The sequence below is a fragment of the Carcharhinus amblyrhynchos genome, chromosome 17, assembly GCF_965287045.1.
Source record: "Carcharhinus amblyrhynchos chromosome 17, sCarAmb.v2.hapA, whole genome shotgun sequence".
Classification (NCBI taxonomy): Eukaryota; Metazoa; Chordata; class Chondrichthyes; order Carcharhiniformes; family Carcharhinidae; genus Carcharhinus; species Carcharhinus amblyrhynchos.
The window spans coordinates 36,032,436-36,056,595 of NC_137340.1; the positions used below are offsets into that span (position 1 = coordinate 36,032,436).

Below are 24,160 nucleotides of genomic sequence, written 5' to 3' on the forward strand. Positions count from 1 at the left end.
ATTGTTCACAAACTCTTTCATTTTTCAATTAAACCCTGGCAGCAATGAGTAATGTCAAAGCAGCAGGAACATCAGTTACCCCGCCACTAACCCACATAGAACATAGAACACTACAGCACAAACAGGCCCTTCGGCCCACAAGTTGCGCCGATCACATCATCACCTACCAACCTACAGACCTATCTATAACCCTCAATCTCATTAAACCCCATATACTCATCCAGAAGTCTTTTAAAAGACCCCAGCGAGTTCGCCTCCACCACCACTGACGGCAGCCGATTCCATTCACTCACCACTCTCTGAGTGAAAAACTTACCCCTAACATCACTTCTGAACCTCCCTCCCCGCACCTTAAATCTGTGTCCTCTCGTAGCGACCATTTCAAACCGGGGAAATAGCCTCTGAGAGTCCACCCTATCTATTCCTCTCAACATTTTGTAAACTTCTATCAGGTCGCCTCTCAACCTTCGTCTCTCCAGGGAAAAGAGTCCCAGCTCCCTCAACCTAACTTCATAAGGCATGCCTCCCAGTCCAGGCAACATCCTTGTAAATCTCCTCTGCATCCTCTCAATAGCTTCTACATCCTTCCTATAGTGAGGCGACCAGAACTGCGCACAATACTCCAAATGAGGCCTGACAAGGGTCTTATAAAGTTCCAGCATTACCTCCCGACCCCTAAACTCAATCCCTCGATTAATGAAGGCCAGTACACCATACGCCTTCTTGACCACCTCCTCCACCTGCGAGGCCGATTTAAGAGTCCTGTGGACCCGGACCCCAAGATCCTTCTGCTCCTCAACACTACTCAGACTTCTGCCCTTGATAGTGTACTCGTTCATCCCGTTGGTTCTGCCAAAATGGACGACTACACATTTATCCGCGTTGAAGTCCATCTGCCACTTCTCCGCCCAGTCCTGCATCCTATCTATGTCCTGCTGCAACTTTTGCCATCCTTCCAGATCATCCACAACACCACCGACCTTCGTGTCATCAGCGAACTTACTTACCCATCCCTCCACTTCCTCATCCAGGTCATTTATGAAAATGACAAACAACAAGGGTCCCAGAACAGATCCTTGAGGCACTCCGCTGGTGACTGACCTCCATTCAGAAAAAGCCCCATCCACAACCACTCTCTGCCTTCTGCAGGCAAGCCAGTTCTGGATCCACAAGGCCAAAGGCCCTTGGATCCCATGCCCTCTCACCTTCTCAAGAAGTCTTGCAAGGGGGACCTTATCAAACGCCTTGCTGAAGTCCATGTACACTACGTCCATGGCACTTCCTTCGTCAATGTGTTCAGTCACATTATCGAAGAACTCAACTAGGCTTGTAAGGCACGACCTGCCCTTGACAAATCCATGCTGACTATTCCTGATCATGTTGTGAAAGCGGGAAACACGCATGAATGTTCGAGAGGCAGATAAAGAGAAGCAGACTAACCACCAGGTGTACCATAGAAAGCATTCTTCCTAGTTGTATCACAACTTTGTATGGCTCCTGCTCTGCCCAAGACCGCAACGAACTACCAAAGGTCACGAACGTAGCCCAAACCATCGCACAAACCAGTCTACACTTCCCACTGCCTCGGAAAAACAGCCAGCATAATTAAGGACCCTGCGCACCTGGTCATTATCTCTTCCATAGAACATTACAGCACAGAAACAGGCCTTTTGACCCTTCTTGGCTGTGTCGAACCATTTTTCTGACTAGTCCCACTGACCTGCACCTGAACCATATCCCTCCATTCCCCTCTCATCCATGTACCTGTCCCAATTTTTTCTTAAATGTTAAAAATGAGCTCGCATTTACCACTTCATCAGGCAGCTCATTCCACACTCCCACTACTGTGTGTGAAGAAGCCCCCCCCAATATTCCCTTTAAACTTCTCCCTTTCACCCTTAACCCATGTCCTCTAGTTTTTTTCTCCCCTAGCCTCAGTGGAAAAAGCCTGCTTGCATTCACTTTATCTATACCCATTATAATTTTATACACCTCTATCAAATCTCCCCTCATTCTTCTATGGTCCAGTGAATAAAGTCCTAACCTATTCAATCTTTCTCTGTAACTCAGTTTCTCAAGTCCCAGCAACATCCTTGTAAACCTTTTCTGCACTCTTTCAACCTTATTAATATCCTTCCCGTAATTAGGTGACCAAAACTGCATACAAAACCCTAAATTTGGCCTCACCAATGTCTTATACAACCTCACCATAACATTCCAACTCTTATACTCAATACTTTGATTTATCAAGGCCAATATAGCAAAAGCACTCTTTATGACCCTATCTACCTGTTCCACTTCTGTCATTGGGAAAATACAAATGTCTGAGATCACGACCCACCAACTCAAGAACAGCTTCTTTCCTGCTGCTGTAAGACTTTTGAATGGACTTACCTTGCATTAAGTTGATCATTCTCTACACCCTAGCTATGACTGTAACACTACATTCTGCACTTTCTCGTTTCCTTTTCTATGAACGGTATGCTTTGTCTGTATAGCGCGCAAGAAACAATACTTTTTATTGTAGTTAATACATATGACAATAATAAATCAAGTCAAAACCACAGGGAGAAAGAATGTGCACCTGAGCATAAATGAGCATAAGTGTGAAGTGTCTTTAGCTGCATGAACTGGCCAATCTATGGGCACCAATGTAAGTAACTGCATGTATGATTGCAAGTACAAATATATGTGTGTGTGTGTGTTTGCACACACGCGTGTGTGTGCGCATGAGAGAGAGGGAGAGTCAGAGTCTGTCTGCATGGATACAAGTTCACTCAAGTCTCAGCAGTATATCCGGAGTAAGCAGCAGAGCCAAACAGCAGATATCAAAGCAGATTATTTTCAAACCTCTGAAGACTGAAATAGTTAACATCAATGAGAGATTCAGGGATTTGTCCCTGGCAGTGCTACACAAAACATCTTAATATTAATATATTTTTTAAAAAAGTAGACATGCCAACAGACACAGCTCCTAGGCCATTAATTCTTCTTGAGTGGGCAGTGCAAAATCAAATGTCTTGTTTAGATTGGATTAGATTTTGTTTCTGTTGAACAATAATGGATCCACTCCTGCATTGTCTTGCCAAAACGATTACAAGCTAGATACAGTAATTAAGGATTGGATATACGGGCTGTGTTCAGCAATCCTGCAGTCCGTTCCAGCTTTGATAAGACACAAAACATACAGCTCATCCATTAGAAGCCATTAAATCATTCCTTCCCAATTTTGTTTCTCTTTTCATTGTTACAAACAATTCCATTTCAATACTCTGCCAGTTAAGCAGTTTTGCTGCCCACATTCATAAGATATAAAAGCAGGATTAGGCCATTTGGCCCAACGAGTCCGCTCCACCTTCTAGGTACCATTCATTTGCTAATGCAAGTTGTGACTCATGTCATAGGAAGGAAATTGAGAAAAAGGATTTGGTGAAGTTTCTTTGGGCTTTTCTTAAGTTATCAACTCATGGTACCATGGAGTGGTTTTCTGAATTTATTTGCCACCCAGTGATTCCCCAACTTATCTGGGTTCTCACAGAGGTGCTAAATTAAAGATAAGTGCTTGAAGCAAATAGACTGATGGAGAGCCCTTTGCCTTTTGAGGGCAACATAGTATGAAAGGAATGTGGAAAATATTTAGCAATAGTGTTTGGCAACAAAAGAGCTGAAGGATGTGGCCAAGTAAATAAATGTGACCAGTGTTTTAACTAATTGAGTCTTAAACAATGCCTGTTTTCTTTGATGAAATCACCATTTACCCTTTTAGTAGAACTATGTACCAATACAGAATGCAATTACACTTTGAGTGACAACTGTTGCTTTATCAAGTTAACTGCTTTGCTGTTGAAATTCAACTTCATTGCCAAAACATGCTTTCTACATTGAAAGTGAAGGATCATTTTGGAAATAGCTCCCTGGGCTACTGATGTGGCATCTTAATGATGTCGGTCAAATACCTGAAGCCCGTATACATCTCTTGAGATCCTTAAAGAACATTTAGCTTTGATCATCATGCTAAGGGCAGTGGGAGGCATGGTGGCACAGTGGTTAGCACTGCTGCCTCACAGCTCCACAGACTGCAGGTTCGATTCCCGGTTTGGGTCAGTGTGTGTGTGGAGTTTGTACATTCTCTTCGTGTCTGTGTGGGTTTCCTCTGGGTGTTCCTGTTTCCTTGCACAGTCCAATGATGCGCAGGTTAGGTCACTGGCTGGGTTAAATTGCCCCTTTGTGTCCCAGGATGCGTAGATTAGGGGAATTAGCAAGGTAAATATTTGAGATTGGAGGATTGGGTTTGGGTGGGAGTGTTGTTGGTGCAGACTCAATGGGCTGAATGGCCTCTCTCCTGCATTGTAGGATTTCTATGTTTCTAACACTCTGAACGCAGCACCAAAAAGGAAAGCACACATCTTGAATTAACTAATTCATCGCGAGATCCCAACTCTTTTGGATAGACTAATAAATAGAGTTCCAGTGATGACATACATTCCTGGATCAACAATTTGAGATCGAGCATTTTCTACCAAAATTCTGTTGTTAAAATCCTGTTCAGATCATAGTTATTTAGGGAGCCAGTTTACTTCAATTATACTGAAAACTGCCGAGCTCTGGTAAGTTTTAAGTTGATCATCTTCTATCATTCCAGGCTGCTATTAGTCTTAAATGGGTATTAAATGGAACAAACTTGTATTTTAAGTTTTGGATTTTTGAAATTCAACAGCAAAGCCATCCGCAGAATGCAAACACCATTGACAAACTAGCCTTTCTATGGATCAATAGTCGTAATAATCTACTGGAAAAAATGGTTTAAAAAATTATTTTTCTCTCAATACCCTACAGGCATGACTGACCTTGACTGATTGAACTAAATGCAACACTCTAAAATAGGCAAGTGATGGACTCAATTCATTTATCATCTTCAAATAATTAGATTTATTCTTTGATGTTACATACTATTTTCCCAAACTTTGCTGGAAACTACTTAGCTATTTACTAGTTTCCTCCACTGGCTGTAATCAATAAACAGCAACTCGCACTCATCTGGCACATTTAACCTTGAAAAACGTCCCGGGTTGCTCCTTCAAAGCACAATCAGGCTGATGTAGTCATTGTGTCAAAGGAGGAAGGAGAGGAGGGGAGGGGTGATGAATCAACACCAAATGATTTTCAGCTCTGTTTTGATGATTGCTGTGGTTACTCCCAGACTAGAATCATCCTTTTAATTCTCCTAATTTAATACTTAGCTCAATTTCTTCACAACAGGCAAGCTGTTTTGGCTATTTCCCAGTCTCAGTTATAAACAGCACATTATTGCTCAGGGGATTACAATTAGTGAATTATTGGGCTTCTCCTTTTTGACTCCAACCATTTACGCACAGTGCCTTTCCTGGGAAGGACATTGAAACAAGTGTAACATTTAACTTTCAGACGCAAAACAACAGATCCGCAAATACACAAAAGTCATTTAATATGTGTATACCAATTTGGACGAGGGAGAACGTAGTACAGACTAAGAAATGTTAACATTAAGAAATGTTCTTTGTAATATTGAGTTTGCAAGACATATGTTTGCACAATGATGAAATGGATTCCGGGATAACATGACTATCTTCAATGTATGTGGCAGAGGAAATCATCCATTTTCTACAGCACTCATCCAGCTTTCATCCCATTGATCTCAAAGGGTTGAAACTTAGATAGTTCTATAACTGTGATATGCCCTATTGTCTTGAACCTTTCCAACTTATATTTGGAAACAAATGAAACATGGGGCAGAATTTAATACATCCCTGCTGATGCCAGCTCAACCATTTAACACTCCAAGGAACACTAATTGGCTGATTTTTGCCCCCTACTCAGGAGGAAGTCTTGCTTCAGGACAGTTGCTGCGTGTAGACCCAGCAGCAACACTAGGAGCAAGGACCACTGCTGGGGCCATATCCAGCCCCAGCAAAGAACAGTCAGGATCCAGATGGAAGGTTGAGTGTGTGGAAGGGACATTTTAGTGGTTGCAGGACAGAAAGCCTGGGGGTGGGGTTTCCCTATTCGGAAAAGGGGCCCCATGAGCTCCAATTTCCCACCTAATCAGACCAAACTGCTGGACTTCTCCCCTCTTCCTGATATTCTCTCACCAGTTTCAAACTTGAGGCCAGCTGGGAAGATGCCCTGAAGTGGCCATAAGACTCGCCCATCAGCCATCGCCCCGGCAAAACTGCTGACATGTTGCAGGTGAGTGGGACAGCAACAAGTCAGCCACCCATGTAATATTATGGGCACGCCAGCCTGCAGCCTACTGGTAGAGGGGTGTAAAATTCTCCCTTGGAAAATAAAGCTCAGCAAAAAAGTCTCAGAATAAATGAGGCATAACTTTTCTCAAATGCAACATGACACCATAATCATTACAATTTACCTCAGGAGATTGGCTGAATATTAAAATGGGCCTATGTAGTGTTGTGCATTAGAATTCAAAAGATCAAAGACATATGCTACAGTGACGAGAAATAATTCAAAGAATGCGAGTGAACGATTTCAGTATCTGATGGACTAATCTAGCTTCTACCAGAGCTAGCAATCTAGATGGAGTGATCCGGAATTGTACCCGTTCAATTTCTCCGCTGTTATCTTAAATCAGATGTATGCTGGAGATTGACCCACGCTCTAAAGGTAAATTATTGCCAGGGGTAAGAGTGGGAATAGTTGCTGACTGAATTTAAAGCTTTTAATGTCACACTAAAAACAGGATGAAAAGCAATTTTCCACATTTCTGGCACACAGCATCACAAGTTGGGAATGCACACTGGAATACTGGCCTCACGGTGCAGGTTCCTGCTGAAGCATGCTATAAATTCATCATGTCCTGTGCAAAAAGAGCTGTGGGCAATACATACAGGACAATTCACATGCCGGCTATTCACGATTAAATTCATTGCAGCAGACCGGTCTGGGAAGACCACCACTCCAGACGGTCTGATGGCCAACCTCACTACCAAGTGGGCCACAGATCTAGCCAGGCTAGATTCTACTGTCATAGCCAAAATCAGCAAAGTGGGAGGGGGAGCCACATAATCATGGGACATGGCATCACTGGCTGGCCAGTATTTATTGCCCATCCCTAGTTGCCCTTCAACTGAGTGGCTTGCTCGGCCTTTTCAGAGGACAGTTGAGAGTCAACCACATTGCTGTGGGTCTGAAGTCACATGTCAGCCAGACCAGGCAAAAATGGCAGTTTTCCTTCCCTAAAAAGAAAGTGAATGGGTTTTTCCTGACAATTGATTTTTTTAATTCCGGCTATTTTCTATTGAATTTAAATTCTACCATCTGTCATGGCAGGACTTGAACACAGGTCTCCAGAACATTAGTGGAATTTCTGGATTAATAGCAATAATACCAATAGGCCCTGGCCTCCCCTTTAATTGACTGAAGTGTACCCGGATTAAAGGGAAGTCAGAAGAGTTCCCGTCACTGGTTAATGGTCTGTGCTGCAAAATGTCTGTATGCAGGGGAGGTCGTAGGCTAGTAGTATTATCACTAGACTATTAATCCAGGAACTCAGCTAATTTTCTGGGGACCTGGGTTCGAATCCTGCCATGACAGATGGTAAAATTTAAATTCAATAGAAAATAGCTAGAATTAAAAATCTGCAACTAAGAATTGTCGGAAAAACCCATTCACTTTCTTTTTAGGGAAGGGAAACTGCTATTCTTATCTGGGCAGATGGTAGAATTTGAATTTGATTAAAACATAAATACCAGGAATTACATAACTGATGATGCCCATGAAACCATTGTCGATTGTTGGAAAAACCCATCTGGTTCACTAATGCCCTTTAGGAAAGGAAATCTGTTATTCCTACCTGTGACTCCAGATCCACAGCAATGTGGTTAAATCTCAAACTGTCTTCTTAAGAGCAACTTGGGATAGGCAATAAATGCAGGTCAGCTAACGACACCCATGTCCCACAAATTAATTTTTAAAAAGATATTGGGTGAAGATAAAATGTTGTTGTGATGTTAAATAGGTCATAGGACCTCACTGTTATGATCCACCCATTAAAGAAATGAGCATTTAGGGTGGAATATTTTCAGAATGACAGCAACAATAGATCTGCATCCTGATGTGGGCCTCTCCTCTGGGAAAAGAGGAAAAATAACTGGGATTTAAAACAGCTTCACCGTATAAACACATCATTCAACACAACAAAGAGGACAGAAGTGGAAAACATCACACCATTCAGAAGCGACACACAACATTCAGAGGTCAAGAGTCACTCCCTGGTTGCAGTTTGGTGTCTGGTAGAATAGGAAGAATTCCAAGGCAGGTCAGGGAGACATGTAGAGCCAAGACAGGAAGAAGATTTTGACCCGAACCATTAACCCTGCTCCTCTTTCCAGACACTGCCTGACCTGCTGAGTATTTAAAGCATGTCCTATTATCTGCAAAGCTTTGGTCCTGACTCTAAGAGTGGCAGGATCTCATGACCAAACAGCAGAGATCAACAACCTTGCTGAAATTAGAAATTCAATTTTCCATCTCATGTACTTTCAATTCCTTTGTTCCTCTGCATCATAATGTCCTCCTTCTGCACTGTGGGAACTCTATTCTATTCTGTAACATTCCGTTTATAACTGGTTCTGAAAATTAAGCACTAGATGGCAGTCTTGGATTACAGCAACCCTAGTTTGGACTGTTAAAAGTGGGGTAGGTCATGCTAAATGGAAAAAAAAATCACGAAGAGGTCACAGCAATTTGTTGACTGGCCACTGACAATTTTGCCCCAGACAAATTTCAACTCCCCTCCCCCAGCTTTGTTATTTGAATGAAACAGAAAGGAACCACAAACAATTTCCTTTTGCGGAAGAATGGTTTTCTATACTGATTTATTCCATGTTATTTTCCAGTTGTATTTGTAGGTGATTTAGAATAGAATAAACATATTCTAAAGCTGAATAGCAAACATATATGATCAAATCATAGAAGTTTACCTCGCGAGAGGCCATTCAGTCAATCGTGCAAGGGTTTGAGCTTCCCACTACGTTTCATTTCTCTGCCCTTTCCTCCATTTCCTTCCTTTCTAGAGATTTATTCAACTTCCTTTCAAAAACTATTTTTGATTCTTTTATTGATGATCCTAAATTTATGTCCTTTAATTATTGACCTACTGATTAATGGTATCTTTATTTACCTTATCAAAGGTTTGAGTATCTTGTTCAGATGCCTTCCTCTTAAAATATTTTGTTTTAATTTAAAGAGCCAGGTTCTCAAATCTTTCCTAGAAACCAGAGCCTTTGTCCCCTCGATCAGGTTAGTGAAATTCTTCTTACCGTCTCCACAATTTTGATATCTTTTCTAGAGCAGGGCACATGAGAGGGGACAAAATATTCTAACTATAGTCCAACCAACAGAGTCATGCGGTGGAATCTTGACATTCCGCCTGCCACGGGAATCGTAATGGGCAAGACAGGACCATGCAAAGGTCTGTTCGGATTTTACAGTTTTGGGATGAGCGAGGCGTTAAAATCCTGCCCATACAGTCAGACAGCCCAGAAAAGGTCTTTCGGCCCATCGAATCTGTACCCACAATAACTACAACTAAAGCCATGCTAATCCCATTCTTTTGCACTTGTCCCATATTCTTGAATGTTATGATATTTCATGTGCTCATCCAAATATATATTTTTTTTAAAGGTTTTAAGGTTTCCGACCTCCACTACCTTCGCAATGATCTTTATCAACTTAGCACAACCTCTGCATTTTGTATTCTGTAATGCTAATTCTAACACTGGGAAGCATTTTGTCAGCATGGGTTCTAGTCCAACTGCCACGTCAGTACATCAGATCCCTCCATTTCCTCTTCCTGTGGACTCTCAATCCCATGGGCCTGTTCCTCAATTGCTACATGCTCACTTCTCTTTAGAAAGCCGAATGATGTAGAAAGCACTGGACAGTGATGATGTTGCAGGTTTTGTATAGGTTGTCAAGCTACACTCTGAATGAAGGGCTCAGACTATACAGTTAGCAGCACCAACTTGCATTAAATAGTCCCTTAAACATTGCAAGGTTCCTCATCAGAGCAACACCAAACAAAACCTGACACCAAACCACATTAGGAGAGATTGGGGCAGGTGACCAGAAACCTGGTCGGAAAAGCAAGGCTTCAAGAAGCACCCAAAAAAGAGAGGTGAAAACACAGAGGTTTATGAAAGGAATTCTAGATCCTGGGTCCCAGGAATCTGAAGGCATTGGTCACAGAGAGTGCAGCAATCAAAAACACAGATGAGCAAGAGGTCAGAATTGAAGGAGTCTAGAACTCTACCATCTCGCCCGCCACGGAATCCGCGCAGGCAAGGATCCAGCAACAGAAATCTCCACTGACCTCGAGTGGGAAATTCCAGTCTCACCCAAGTGAGGCCATAAAATCCCGCCCTAGAAATCTCAGAGGATGGTAGGGCTGGATGAGGAGACGGTGGTACAGTAAGTCATGGAGGGGAATTCGAAAACAAGAATAATTATTCTTAAATTGAGCCGTTGCTAGTCCAGAAGGAGAAAACAGTAAAAATGGGGAAATCAGGATACTGGCCCAAACTGTTTTTTCCTATTATTAGGAGGCCAGGAGCCAATATAGGTCAAATAACACAGGGTGATGGGTGAATGGGACGTGGTACTCACTATTATCCAGACAGCAGAGTTTCTGATGAGCTCAAGTTTATGGACGATGCTGGCTAGTCAGTGGGACTTTAAAAGTTTACTTATTAGTCACAAGTAAGGCTTATATTAACATTGCAATGAAGTTACTGTGAAATTCACACTCCGGTGCCTGTTCGGGTGAATGCACCTAACCAGCACGTCTTTCAGATCGTGGGAGAAAATCAGAGCACCCGGAGGAAACGCACAAAGACATAGGAAGAATGTGCAAATTCCACACAGGCAGTGACCCAAGCTGGGTTTGGAACCCGGGTCCCTGTGAGGCAGAAGTGCTAACCACTGTCCCACCATGCCGCTCCTCCTTTAGAATAATGAAGCGTAGGGTTAACAAAGGTACAGAGTGGGGTTTCAGCAGCAGATGAACTGAGGCAGATGCCGCAACGGAAGATGTTTATTCAGTGGACCAAGGCTGTCTTGATGATGGAACAGATCTAGGGTCAGAAGTTCATCTCAGGGTCAAATGGGATACTGGAGTTGCAAACGTTTTGGTTTAGCTGCAGGCAGTGATCTGGGAGAAGGATGGGCTTGACACTGAGTGAATGGTGTTTATGGTGGAGACAGAAGAGAATGGTTTGGTTTTTCCAACATTTAGCTGATCTAACACTGGACGTCAGATCAACAGCATGACAAGTCAGGAATATTTCAGTGGTCAAGTCAGGCGATGTTGGGGACTGAGCTGGGTTCCTATGGTTTGCCTGTGTAGTATACAATGGAATCAACTATTTTGTGAAGGAGTGCATTAATTAACTCCAAAATAACCTTACCTTTTCCAATTGAATTAATCTAGGTGATTATTGCCCGAGTTACCTGGGCAAGGGTAACTTAGATTGCCAATAAATGATGGGGGAGGTTTTGTGGTGCAGTGGCTAGGGTCCCTGCCTCCGAGCCAGAAGCTCCAGGTTTGAGTTCCACCCAGGAATTAATGACCAAGGAAGGTGTGTCCATAATGCGGTCAAACAGGTTACGTATCAATCTGCAAATCATTCCAATATGCCCCAATGGCTGGTGATAAGAGCAGGAGACACCCCTGGTCAGCCATGCTTGATGTGGAGTGGCCCCTCAAGCTATAAGAATAACTAGCTATGGGAACAGTTGAAAGTCTGCCGTAGCACACCACTAAGTGCGGGAAGAGAACTGGAATAAATGCGGGCTGAGCTAGTGAGCAACATCCAAATTGCGTAAATGAATTTTTAAAATCCGGTGTGTCATTGGGACTTCCTTCTATAGTAGATTCTGAAATAAGGGATTGGCATATCCAGTGACCAGTGATAATGATACAAAACAAGTTCGGGGTTATACCACAAGGTAGACAAGTTGAAAAGATGTCACAAATAAAAAGCTTTAATTAGCTCAAAGGTCACAAAGAAGTGCTGAAAGATAAGTTTCACTAAAATGTACAAGCTCTAAACATATACTAGCCCAGCTGGTAAGAGGATCTGAAGCAACACTGAAGCAACATTAATGTTAAATACTAAATGAGCACTAAGTGCCATGCATGCCTGGCTTTAATGTTCCACTTACAGGACTGGATCATCATAGAATAATAGAATCTTATAGTGCAGAAGGAGACCATTCGGTCCATTAAGCCTACACCGAACACAATCCCACCCAGGCCCTATTCCCATAACCCCATGTATTTAGCCTTCCTAGCCCCCTAACACTAAGGGGCAATTTAGCATGACCACTGCACATCTTTGGACTGTGGGAGGAAACTGGAGCATCCAGAGGAAGCCCACGCAGACATGGGGAGAATGTGCAAACTCCACACAGACAGTGACGCAAACCGGGAATTGATCCAGGATCCTCAGCGCTAACTACCGTGTCGCCCGGAAGCAAGAACTGAATGTTAAGGAGCAGAATTGGAGGTTGGTATCTTACAGTTAGTGTTTGTAGTACATGTCCTGCTGCATCTACAAAATAGCTCTAATATCCCAAGCCTAAATTCTTCTTTTAAAATCAAGTTTTAGATGCTGATCTATTTACTAAGAAGGCAATCTCATACCATCATTGACAATAGTCTGAACACTCTCTCGTATTTAAGGTATTTTACACAGTAATGCTTTAACCAGAACAATTCCAAAGAAAGGACGTGTTCCTACAGTCTCCAAAGGTTACAACTGGCAACTAAACAAATCATAAAAGATCAGGGCAGAAGACAAAAACACAGCCTTTAAGAAAAACTATCAGCCCAGAAGATCAAAGACTGAAAGACACGATGGCCCATAGGAGTGGCAACAGTGAAAAGTGGAGCTAATGGAATCAGAACGAGCAGAGTGATTGGAGTGCAGGGGGCGGGAGCGAGGGGACGAAACCGTGCAGGGGGCGGGAGCGAGGGGACGAAACAGTGCAGGGGGCGGGAGAGAGAGAGAGAGAGAGAGAGAGGACAAAAGGCAGTGCAGGGAATGGGGAGAGACAGAGAAAACACAATGCAAAGGACTGGGAGGGAGAGGACAAAACGGAATGAAGGGGACAGGGGAGAGAGGGCAAAGCAGAGGAAGAGAGAATAGAGTGGGCAAACAAAGTGCAGGAATAGAGAGAGGGGACAAAGCACAGAACAGAGGACATGGAGAAAGGGAGGAAAAAACACATTACAGGGACCTGTGTGAGAGAGAGGACAAGACACTGTATGAGGGACTGGGAGAGAGAGGGCAAAATATAGTGCAGAGGACTGGGAGGGGAAGAGAGAGAGAGAGAGGGAAAAAACACAGTGCTGGGGACACAGACAGAGAGTAGAGAAAACAGTGCAAGAAATTGAGACAGAGAGAGGACTAAACACAGTGCAGGGGACTGGGGGAGAGAGAGAGGGCAAAGCTCAGAGTGGGTGCAGAGAGAGAGAGAGAGAGAGAGAGGGGACAATAAGACAATGTAGACAATCAAGCACATCAGAGCAGATCATCATTACCAACATCTTCCATCTATAAGATATGATGGAAATGCAACAAACAATCCAGTTCCGATGGATATGCCACACCTTTGCCAATGGCTGAAGAAGCCAATCTTTCAGAGGCAGTTTCTGCCACAAGTGTCGTGTGAGTTTAGCTGCGGGTTACTGTTTGTAGTTTTGACATCTGTTACTAAGCTGCTGCAGCCAATGTTCATCGTAGCAGCGCGTGGCAGCCCAAAGGTTATAGTCAGAGCAGTAGGGCACAGATAACTGAGCAAAGAGAAACAGGCCATCGCTTAAAGGAGAGATGACACTCTCCCTCCAAAGGATCCAGAGATGAGGGAAATCTGAAGTACAGTAGAGGAAAAGAGGGAAAGTCACTTAAAATAGTGAGAGAACTTCCTGGAAGAGAGGATGGAGAGATTGAGAAGGAGAGAGAAAGTGGAGATTGATAAATGATAAGAAATCCACAACAGTTTTAGGGAGAATGATCAATGATAGAGGAATATACACTGTATTATTACCTGCAAGATGTTGAACCTGATTTCCAGTCTGCTAAAGCAAGACAGTAAGACACCCCAAGGTATTTCCCAGTGTGATTTTTCACTCAGAACATTAATAGTATTTCATACAATTATAACTTAATCTTGCTGTTTATTGAAATAATCTATCAAGACAGTGTGAAATTTTACCCCATTCATCTAAAGCTAAAGGATGGCTTATTTTTATAGCTCATGTGCAGATTAACAAAAGAACGTCTTACAGTGATTAACTTAATAAATAATTGTGAAACAATACATTAAAAAGGGCTTGTCTTTGCCTGTTCAGTGCACAATATTCTCTAATAAAATGATTGATAAGTTTGAATACATCTGTATACACATCAAATATTAATTCACATTAATAATGCACGCTTGGAGGCAGTATTTCTTTCTTTTATGGATGATGGTGATGCAGTCAACTAAATTTGCTTTTCATTTGTAGAAGTACTGCTTTGGTGTCAATGATCTGCTTAAAGCGAGGCATATTAAAATTCACTGTTGCACGTAGACCACTCCATAAAGCTCCGCTTGCTTTGTTTGCAGTCTAACCCTGTAAATGTTTGATACGCTGTACTTCACAAATTGCTCTTGCCTTTGGAGACAGTTAGTCCCACAACAGCTTGTGCTGGGGAGGCGATGGTATTGTCATTGGACTATTAATCCAGAAACTCAGCAAATGTTCTGGGGATTGAATCCCACCACGGCAGATGGTGGAATTTGAATTCAAATGAAAAAAAAATCTGGAATTAAGAATCTACTGAGGACCATAAAACTATTGTTGATTGTCAGAAAGCCCCATTTGGTTCACTAATATCATTTAGGGAAGGAAATCTGCAGTCCTTGCCTGGCCTGGCCTACATGTGACCCCAGAGCCGCAGCAATGTTGTTGACTCTCAACTGCCCATTGAGGGCAACTAGGGATGGGCAATAAATGCTGGCGAGCCAGTGATGCCCATGTCCCAAGAATGAATTTTTAAAAATGTTGGGAGGTCTGCTATGGCAGTCTGTTAGACCACCGCAACAACAACGAACAGTTCCCATGTACCATTATTTGCAAGTGAATGCACGCCCATTTTCTTTACCTTCCCACTGATGGCCCGAGTTTTCTATTTTAAAACAGTTGGTCTCCAGGGGCTCACACTTCAATCAGCAGCAATATGTTCCATTTGTTTGTCTGGGCAAACTGCCACTACTCTTGAAAAAAAATCCTTTTACTCCATGAAGAATAGGTCTAATTGTGTGAGAAAGGCAGAGTTTGCGTTAAAACAATGAAGTCAGAATGACTCAAAAGAACATCTGAACAAACGGAGCCTGTAATACAATTGGTTGCTCAGTCATAGGCAGAGGTGGAAAGGAAGCAGCCATGTTTTGTGTTCTTCTCCAGTGGTTTTATTTTAAGGTGCAATAACTCTGAATTTTGGGAAGTGGACAGTGTGGCCAGAACGCATGCCCAAAGATCTTGCCTCACTCAAGGCCTGCTCCAAATTAGGCCTAAGGCCACATTTCCTCCCCCTGCAAAAAGAAAGTTGGCAAGTGGTGGACACCAATGAGAATTCCAAAATAGGCCCCTGAAACCCTGAATATTTAGGTGGCCAGACTGGCCTGTGCATAGGTTCTGGGGATGGTGGGGAGCCAAATAGGAGAATGATTATCCCAGGCCTGTTATGAAACCAGGAGCAGGAAAACTGTTGCACATTAAGGCCTACCTTTCCATCATCTCTAGCAGTCGCTTTAATACTGTTGATTAATTTGCAGCAGACTGGAAAACTTAACTAGCATATTTGTAAACTTATTTCACATGAGCGTCTGGACATTCAGACAACACTGGCTTCCAAATCAGTACCAGATGTATTTTTAAAGTAAAGTTTATTTATTAGTTACAAGTAAGGCTTACTGCAATGACATTACTGTGAAATTCCCCTAGTCACAACACTCCGGTGCCTGTGCGGGTCCATGCACCTAACCAGCACGTCTTTCAGAGTATGGGAGGAAACCGGAGCACTCGGAGGAAACCCACGCAGACACGGGGAGTATATGCAAATTCCACACAGACAGTGACCCAAACCTGGAATCTAACCCAGGTCCATGGCGCTGTGAAGCAGCAGTGCTAACCACTGTGCCGTACCATTCTGGGGTGGGGGATGGTGGGTGGGTGGGTGATGTTGAGTTTAGATCCAGAATACCACTGCTGGTTAGGTGCACAGTGGTGCGGAGTTTAGACTCAGCATACCGCTGCAAAGAAAATACCGTGGGGCACAACAAGCACTGCTTTTCCTAGGTTAATAACATATGTCAGCCCCAGCTTTGATAAGTATTGCTAAAAAGCATTTAAGAGTATGGATACAAAGCTACGTCTACTTCTTTTAAAATGAATAGTGTGTAAATGAACTGAGGGGTGAACTGTAAATTTGTACAGCTGAAGGCTGCACTATAGTATGTACACAGGATACAGCCAGTGCAACACAAACAATGGGCTAAATGTTATCAGGAAGCTTACTGCTTGCCTTCTCATGTGGAAAAACCAGTGTTTTAGCTATGCGGGCTGGTATTGGGTAAGACATACCACCCTTAACCAATGCACCTCAGTCAAAGAAAGCCCCGCCCTTGAGAGCTGCTGACCAATCAGGAATGCCCAGGATGTTCACATTCCAGAGAGAGGCAAATCTGGTGTTTTGGATAGGGAATGATTGGATGCCTCGGGCAAGTTTTGAAGGTGAGGCAGGGAGGCAACTAATTTAGAGTAAGATGTCCCCAGTGTGCACTGGGCACCACCGCTCCCCTCTTCCCCACAAAAAAAAAATTAATAACCCACCATTCTTCCGACCCTTTCGTTAAGTATGGTGAAGAAGCCACTCAGGACCTCCTTCCACAGGCCAGCGTATTATTGCAATGGAGCTGGAATTGGCTCCTTAAGTTCCCAATAACTGGTTCTTGTGCAAGCGACCTACTCGGCACCTTATCCACCTCCCATATTACGGGTGGTGGGCTACCCATCGACATGTTTTACATTCTCCCCCCTTGAAAACATGCTGGATAGAACATAGAACATTACAGCGCAGTACAAGCTTTTGACCCTGATGTTGCGCTGACCTGTGAAACCAATTTTTTCTGCACTCTTTCTAGTTTAATAATATCCTTTCTATAAAGGATGACCAGAACTGCACACAGTATTCCAAGTGTGGTCTTACCAATGTCTTGTACAACTTCAACAAGATGTCCCAACTCCTGTGTGCAGTGTTCTGATCAATGAAACCCAGCATGCTGAATGCCTTCTTCACCACTCTGTCTACCTGTGCCTCCAGTTGCAAGGAGTTATGAACATGTACCCCTAGATCCCTTTGTTCTGTAACTCTTCCCAATACCCTATGCATAGGTATAGAAGTTTTTGCAGTCAGTTTGTGTGTTTTCTGCAAGCCTACTATTTTCCCCCACTTTTCTCCCCTTCCGAATTAAACTCTTTGTTATGATGAGTATTTATTGCCATTTTGCCGAAGTCAGGTCCCAGAAAGTGGGACCTGTAAGTCAGGACCCAGAAAGCCAGGTTTGAGGGGTTGTGTGATGGGTAAAGGAGGTGGGGTGAAATTGGGGGTAGGATGCCTCTGATGGGCACGGGGGACCTGCAAAGAAGATATCAAACTCAAACCTTACCCAACACCAGTCTGCTGGGCTTCCCACAGTGGTCACTGAAGGACCTCAAAAGACTCGAGGATGAGCTGGCATTGGGGTTGGGGGTGGTCGGGTAGATGACAGGCAGGCCAAGGGCTAGATTTTACAAGTCTCCCTCACCTTCAGACCAGCTGTCAGGGGAATGTAACATCCACTCCCATGTACTTTACAGTCCAACTACGTGCTGATTAGGTGCACTGGCCATGCTAAATTGCCCCTTAAATGTCCTGAGATGCATAGGCTAGAGGGATTAGAGGGATAAATATGTGGGAGTATGGGGAAAGGGCATGAGTTGGATTGTTGTTGGTGAAGACTTGATGGGCTGAATGGTCTCCTTCTGCACTGTAGGATCTCCACATGATCATTAATTAACTGCAAGGAGCATGTGGAAAATGGAATACTCTTCAAAGGTAATATCATTGGACATGTGTGAATCCACGCTTCCCATATCATTTCTAAAGTATATCTTTCTCTCCCCTCTTTTACAAAGGCATGAACTCTCATTGGATACAGTTCCATGGACACTTGTTCCCCTCTGCCAGCTCATCTACCTGCCCATTTGTCATAAGCAACATGAGATACAGAGTACCTGTAGGATATTAAACCACAGAGAGCATTACATCTCAAGCCCAAACCTGTCCTCCCCAGTATCTGCTTTCCAATACAGGTCAGGACAATCACAAGAGACTGCTTTTTAATTATGTATTCATGTTCTTGTTGCTATGAAGAGTATTCCGTGTTGGCTCTTACCAAGGCTCTAATTAACATGATCTGAATTCTGTTTCCAAACACATAGAACAAATTGAAAATGATAAAAATAATGCTTTTCTCAATGTTTTTCCATTATTGGCAGAAAATGTACAGGTCCTGAATTGACACCACGCGATACTAATGTGTTTCTCTGAAATTGATATTGCTGTTCTTTTACTGGAAAAGGTTCCATGATGGATGCTCCAAATGTCATGCACCAGTGTCCCACAATCACAAAGACTGGTGATTGAAAGTGGCGCAGTCAACGCTGCATAGCGAGACTGAGAGACAGCAAGGCAGAGGCGGGGGGGGGCACAGACGATGATCTAACTTTATCTTTACGACTGTCTGTCTGTGCCCCCCCCCCATTTTTGGCACCAGAGACTGTGTGCTGTCTGGCAACTGACGACTGAGATGGTGCTAAATCACTTCTATGAAATTTTTCTTGTATGAACCTGAGATTCTGTAAATTCACGACCATAATTTTCTACATTGTAACAGTGATTCCTGTTCCAAAGTACTTCAGTGTTTAGGAAACACTTTAGAATAAACTGTGGATGTAAAAGGTGTTCACAAATGCAAATTCTTTGTAATTATGATGGAAATACTGGATATTCTCACCATTAGGGGGTGCAAGTATCTTACCATCATGCAATATAATTTTAGAATGATGTGGCATCAAAACTTTGAGTCAAAACTTGCTTTCTGTTTGCGAGCAGAACTCCCTGGAAGCTTTTCTACTGCGTTACTGGAAACTGTCAGTTGGCAATGATGTGGTTCCACAGACTGAAGGGAGGACCTCATTAATGTATTCACAGAACAAAGATGCACAATTCCAAAGAAGAGCAGAAATGTGCATACAGACTGGAAAAATATTTTAATCAACTCAGAGCGGAGGTAATTCACAAGGCTTTTACCCTAATCCATCTTTCTTGTCTTTCTCAGGAGTTAACTTCATAAAGGAAGTTCAAAGATGGCCCCCAACCGTGATAGGAAATGTGCAAATCTATCAGCTACATTTCACAACAGCAGTGCATGCTCAAGACATTTGGTCAGGGTGACTTTGGTCACAGTAAACTTAATTGTGAGTGTGATATATGTACATTGGCGTTTTGAGGTGCATACTGCTCCTTTAAGAGTATGGATCAGGTGGCCCTTAGGGGATTAGCTCCACCCAGTGTGGAACCCAGTCAAGCAGTCTAGGATATGACAGGGGACACCTGCAATAAATAATGTTTAAGTTATGAGGCCTACTTTGTGGTTCTTCTTGCACAACCCTTAGCTAAAAACATTTACAACAGTGACGTGGTCTTACCCTATACTTAAAAATGGCAGTTGGCTGAACTTCTTGAGCAATGTGATTCAGGACAGCACACCAATAGATTATCCACAGGGAAGTATTATAGAGTCATAGAGGTTTACAGCATGGAAACAGAGCCTTTGGCCCAACTTGCCCATGCCGCCCAGTTTTTATCACTAATCTAGTCCCAATTGCCCACATTTGACCCATTTCCCCCTAAACCCATCTTACACATGTAACTGTCTAAATGCTTTTTAAAAGACAAAATTATACCCACCTCTACTACTGCCTCCAGCAGCTTGTTCCAAACACTTGCCACCCTCTATGTGAAAAAATTGGCCCTCTGGACCCTTTTGTATGCCTCCTCTCTTAAACCTATGCCCTCTACTTTTAGACTCCCCTGTCTTTGAGAAAAGATATTGACTGTCTAGGTGATATATGCCCCTCATTATTTTATAGACATCTATAAGATCACTCTTAAGCCCCCTATGCTCCAGTCTATCTAGCCACCGTCAAGTCCTGTTAGCATCCTAGGAAATCTTTTCTGCACTCTTTCTCGTTTAATAATATCCATTCAATAATAGGGTGACCAGAATTATACAGAGTATTCCAAATGTGGCCTTGATAGAATATCTGATTGAGGCACAGCCTCAAATTAAGTGGGGGGGGGGCAGTTTAGATCAGAGTTGAGGAGGAACTTCTTCACTCAAAGGGTGGTAAGTCTCTGGAATTCTCTGCCAATTGAAGTGGCAGAGGTTACCTCGCTGAATATATTTAAGTCACGGGCAGATAGGTTTCTGATAGACAGGGAAATTAAGGGTTATGGGGAGAAAGTGGGAAAGTGGAACTGATTCACTTCAGATCAGTCATGATCTTGTTGAATGGTGGGGCAGGCTCGAAGGGCTAGATGGCCTACTCCAGCTCCTATTTCTTATGTTCTTATGTTCTTTGATTCTTTTGTTTAGAGAAATTTATGTTGTTCTTGGGAATTGCACATCTTTGTTCTGTGAATATATTAATGAGGTCCTTCCTTCATTCTGTGGAATCACAAAGTTCCTAATGAATGCACAACTATTCCAATGTATTTTCATTGTGGTATCTTGGCCGGAGCTTTTCTGGCCATTCACGCCTGCTGGATTCGCTGGTTCAGCCAACAGCACATCTCCGTCTGCAAGTTTCCCATCAGCGTGGGCTGGTTTCAATGGGAAATCACATTGACTGTGGTGGGACCAGAGATCCCACAACCAGCTAATAGCGCACCGTCTCCCACCACCGAGAAACAGGTGGCTGGGAATCCGGAGGAACCCACCCCTTTATAACAAAATTGTCCAACAATTGTACAAGAACTTCTTTTGGAAATGAGACCAGACTGGGAACATTTAGTAGATCAGGTAGTGTGACTGGAGAGACAAATAGAATGGATTTTTCAGGTTGATGACCTTTCAGAAGTTAACAAGGGGTCATCAACCTGAACGTTAACCCGCTGTTTCTCTCAACAGATGCTGCCCAACCAGCTGAGTCTCTCCAGCATTATCAATTTTCATTTTAGAGATCCATCAATTGTGGTATTTTGTGTTTTCTTTGGAGTACACACTTCCTTCTGTCAATGAAAAAAAGGCACAGCAGCAAATCTCCTTGATATAGCTGCTAAAAATGCGATTTTGTTGACTAGAATATTCAATGTGAAATAGATATTCACGTGTGAAGTCAACCTTGCTCTAAAGCCTTCTGTTCCCAGCAATGATTTAGTTATTCTGGCTTGTGTTTATTGGCCTTATTAATGTATACTTTACACTGTAAGATTAAATATAATTGATTTAGGAATGGGGTTATGTCATTGTGCTAGTAATCCAGAGGTCAAAAGAGAAAATGCTGGAAAATCTCAGCAGATCTGGCAGCATCTGTAAGGAGAGAAAAGAGCTGATGTTTCGAGTCCAGATGACCCTTTGGCAAAGCTAAAAGGCATAGAAAGCGGGAGATATTTACATTGCAGGGTGAGGGAATGACTGATGAGTCATAGCCATAGAAACCAGGGGAAAGGTTGTTAATGGCAGTCCATAGAGAGAATAAAGGATGTGAACAGCAGAGAAGCTAAAATCAGAGGGTAAGCTGTGACAGATGAAGATGTGGGGGGAAGGGGTGGAATGGATGGGAGAGAGATCGAATGGAGAAAAGGGGGAAAAGGGGAAGCAAAGGGGGAGAAAAGGTAAAGGAGGGAGATAAAATAGGGAGAAAGAGTGTGTGGGGGAGAGAAGAAAAATAAAGGCAGACAATAAAGAAGTAAAAGGTAGAGAACAGTTAGAAATTAAATAAAATGAAAACAAAGGGGTTGAAGTGGGGTACAGTTAATTGTCTCAAATTGTTGAATTCGATGTTGAGATTGGAAGGCTGTAAAGTGTAAAGCCGGAAGATCAGATGCTGTTCCTCCAGTTTGCATTGAGCTTCACTGGAACATTGCAGCAAGCCAAGGACAGACATTTGGGCATGGGAGTAGGATCATGTGTTAAAATGGCAAGCAACCGGAAGGTCAGGATCCTGATTGCGCATAGACTGAAGGTGCTTAGCAAAGCAATCACCCAGTCTATGTTTGGTTTCTCCAAAATAGAGGAGACCACACTGCAAGCAGTGAATGCAATACACTAAGTTAAAAGAGGTGCAAGTCAAATGCTGCTTAACCTGGAATGAATGTTTTGGACCTTGGATGGTGAGCATAGAAGATGTAAAGGGGCAGGTGTTACACCTTCTGCGATTGCATGGGAAGGTGCCATGGGCAATGGGAGAGGTGTTGATTATAGTGGAGGACTGGACTAGGTTATCCCGGAGGGAACTGTCTCTGTGGAATGCTGACAGAGGGAGTGAAGGGAAGATGTGTTTGGTGGTGGCATTATACTTGAATTGGTGAAAATGGCAGAGAACTATGCTTTGCATTACAGAGGCTGGTGGGGTGAAACGTGAGAACAAGGGGGCTCTATCCTTGTTCTGGGAGGGAGGGGAGGAGGTGACAGTCGTGGTGCGGGAGATGGACCGCACACTGCTGAGGGCCCTGTCAACAACTGTAGGTGGGAAACTACAGTTGGGGAAGAAGGAGCACATATTAGATACACCACTTTGGAAAATGGTATCATCAGAACCAATGCAATGGAGGCAAAGGAGCTGAGAGAAAGAGATGGAGTCCTTACAGGATGTAAGGTGCAAAGAGCTGTAGTCCAGATAGCTGTGGGAGTCAGTGGGCTTATAATGTATATTAGTAGATAGCCTATTACTGGAAATGGATACAGCAATCCAGAGGCCTGGACAAATGATTCGGTAACATGAGTTTAAATTCCACCACACCAGGTGCGGAATATAAATTCAATGAATAAATCTGTGATTACAAAGCTAGTATCAATAACGGTGACCATGTCACATTGTTTGATTGTAAAAATCCATCAGATTCATTAACAGCCTTCAGGAAAGAAAATCTCCCATTTTTATCCAGTCTGACCTACTTCTGAGTCTAGCAATGGGGTGACTCATTATTGCCCTCTGAAGTGGCCTAACAAACCACTCAGTTAAGGGCACTTAGGGATGGGCAACAGTTTTCACAATAACTTCACTGCTGTATTAATATAAGCCTTTAAGTGACACTAATAAATAAACTTTAAAAACTTTAAAGTATATGCCTTGCAGGCAATGCTCACATTCTATGAATGAATAAAAAGTTAGGTGGGCAGCATGGTGGCACAGCAGTTAGCACTACTGCCTCACAGCGCCAGGGACCAGGGTTCAATTCCAGCCTCGAGTCACTGTCTGTGTGGAGTTTGCACATCCTCCCTGCATCTGCATGGGTTTCTTCCCACAGTCCAAAAATTCAGTTGATTGGCCATGCTAAATTGACCCCAGTGTCAGGGAGATTAGCTGGGTAAATATGTGGGGTTACGGGAATAGAGCCTGAGTGGGACTGTGGTTGGTGCAGACTCAATGGGTCAAATGGCCTCCATCTGCACTATAGGGATTCTATGCTTCAATTCTAAAGACTTTAACATGTAATTGATATCAAGTAGCTGCTTGGTGAGAAATTGTTTCAGTAGGTGGTTAAAATTAATCTGTGGCATTGATAAACAATTAGAAGTTCTGGTATTCAGTATCTGGAACGAGCAAACTACTGATTAGCGAATAGATTTACTGGCCAGGCAGCCATTTTCTTCCATTGATATGAACAGCATTTATTCAACTTCCTGACTGAGTTATGGATAAGGAACTGAAAAAAAATCAAACAAAACAATTATTAAATCACGGCTAGTTGGCTAACATTTATCTTTTAACTCATGTGCATACCCT

The 24,160-nt window shown here is 43.0% G+C and overlaps 1 protein-coding gene across 10 annotated transcripts in view; it reads right to left on the reverse strand.

Moving 5' to 3' along the window:
* The window catches only part of ablim1b (actin binding LIM protein 1b), a 385,473-nt gene that overhangs the window by 120,399 nt on the left and 240,914 nt on the right, over window positions 1-24,160 (reverse strand). The window lies entirely within an intron of this gene.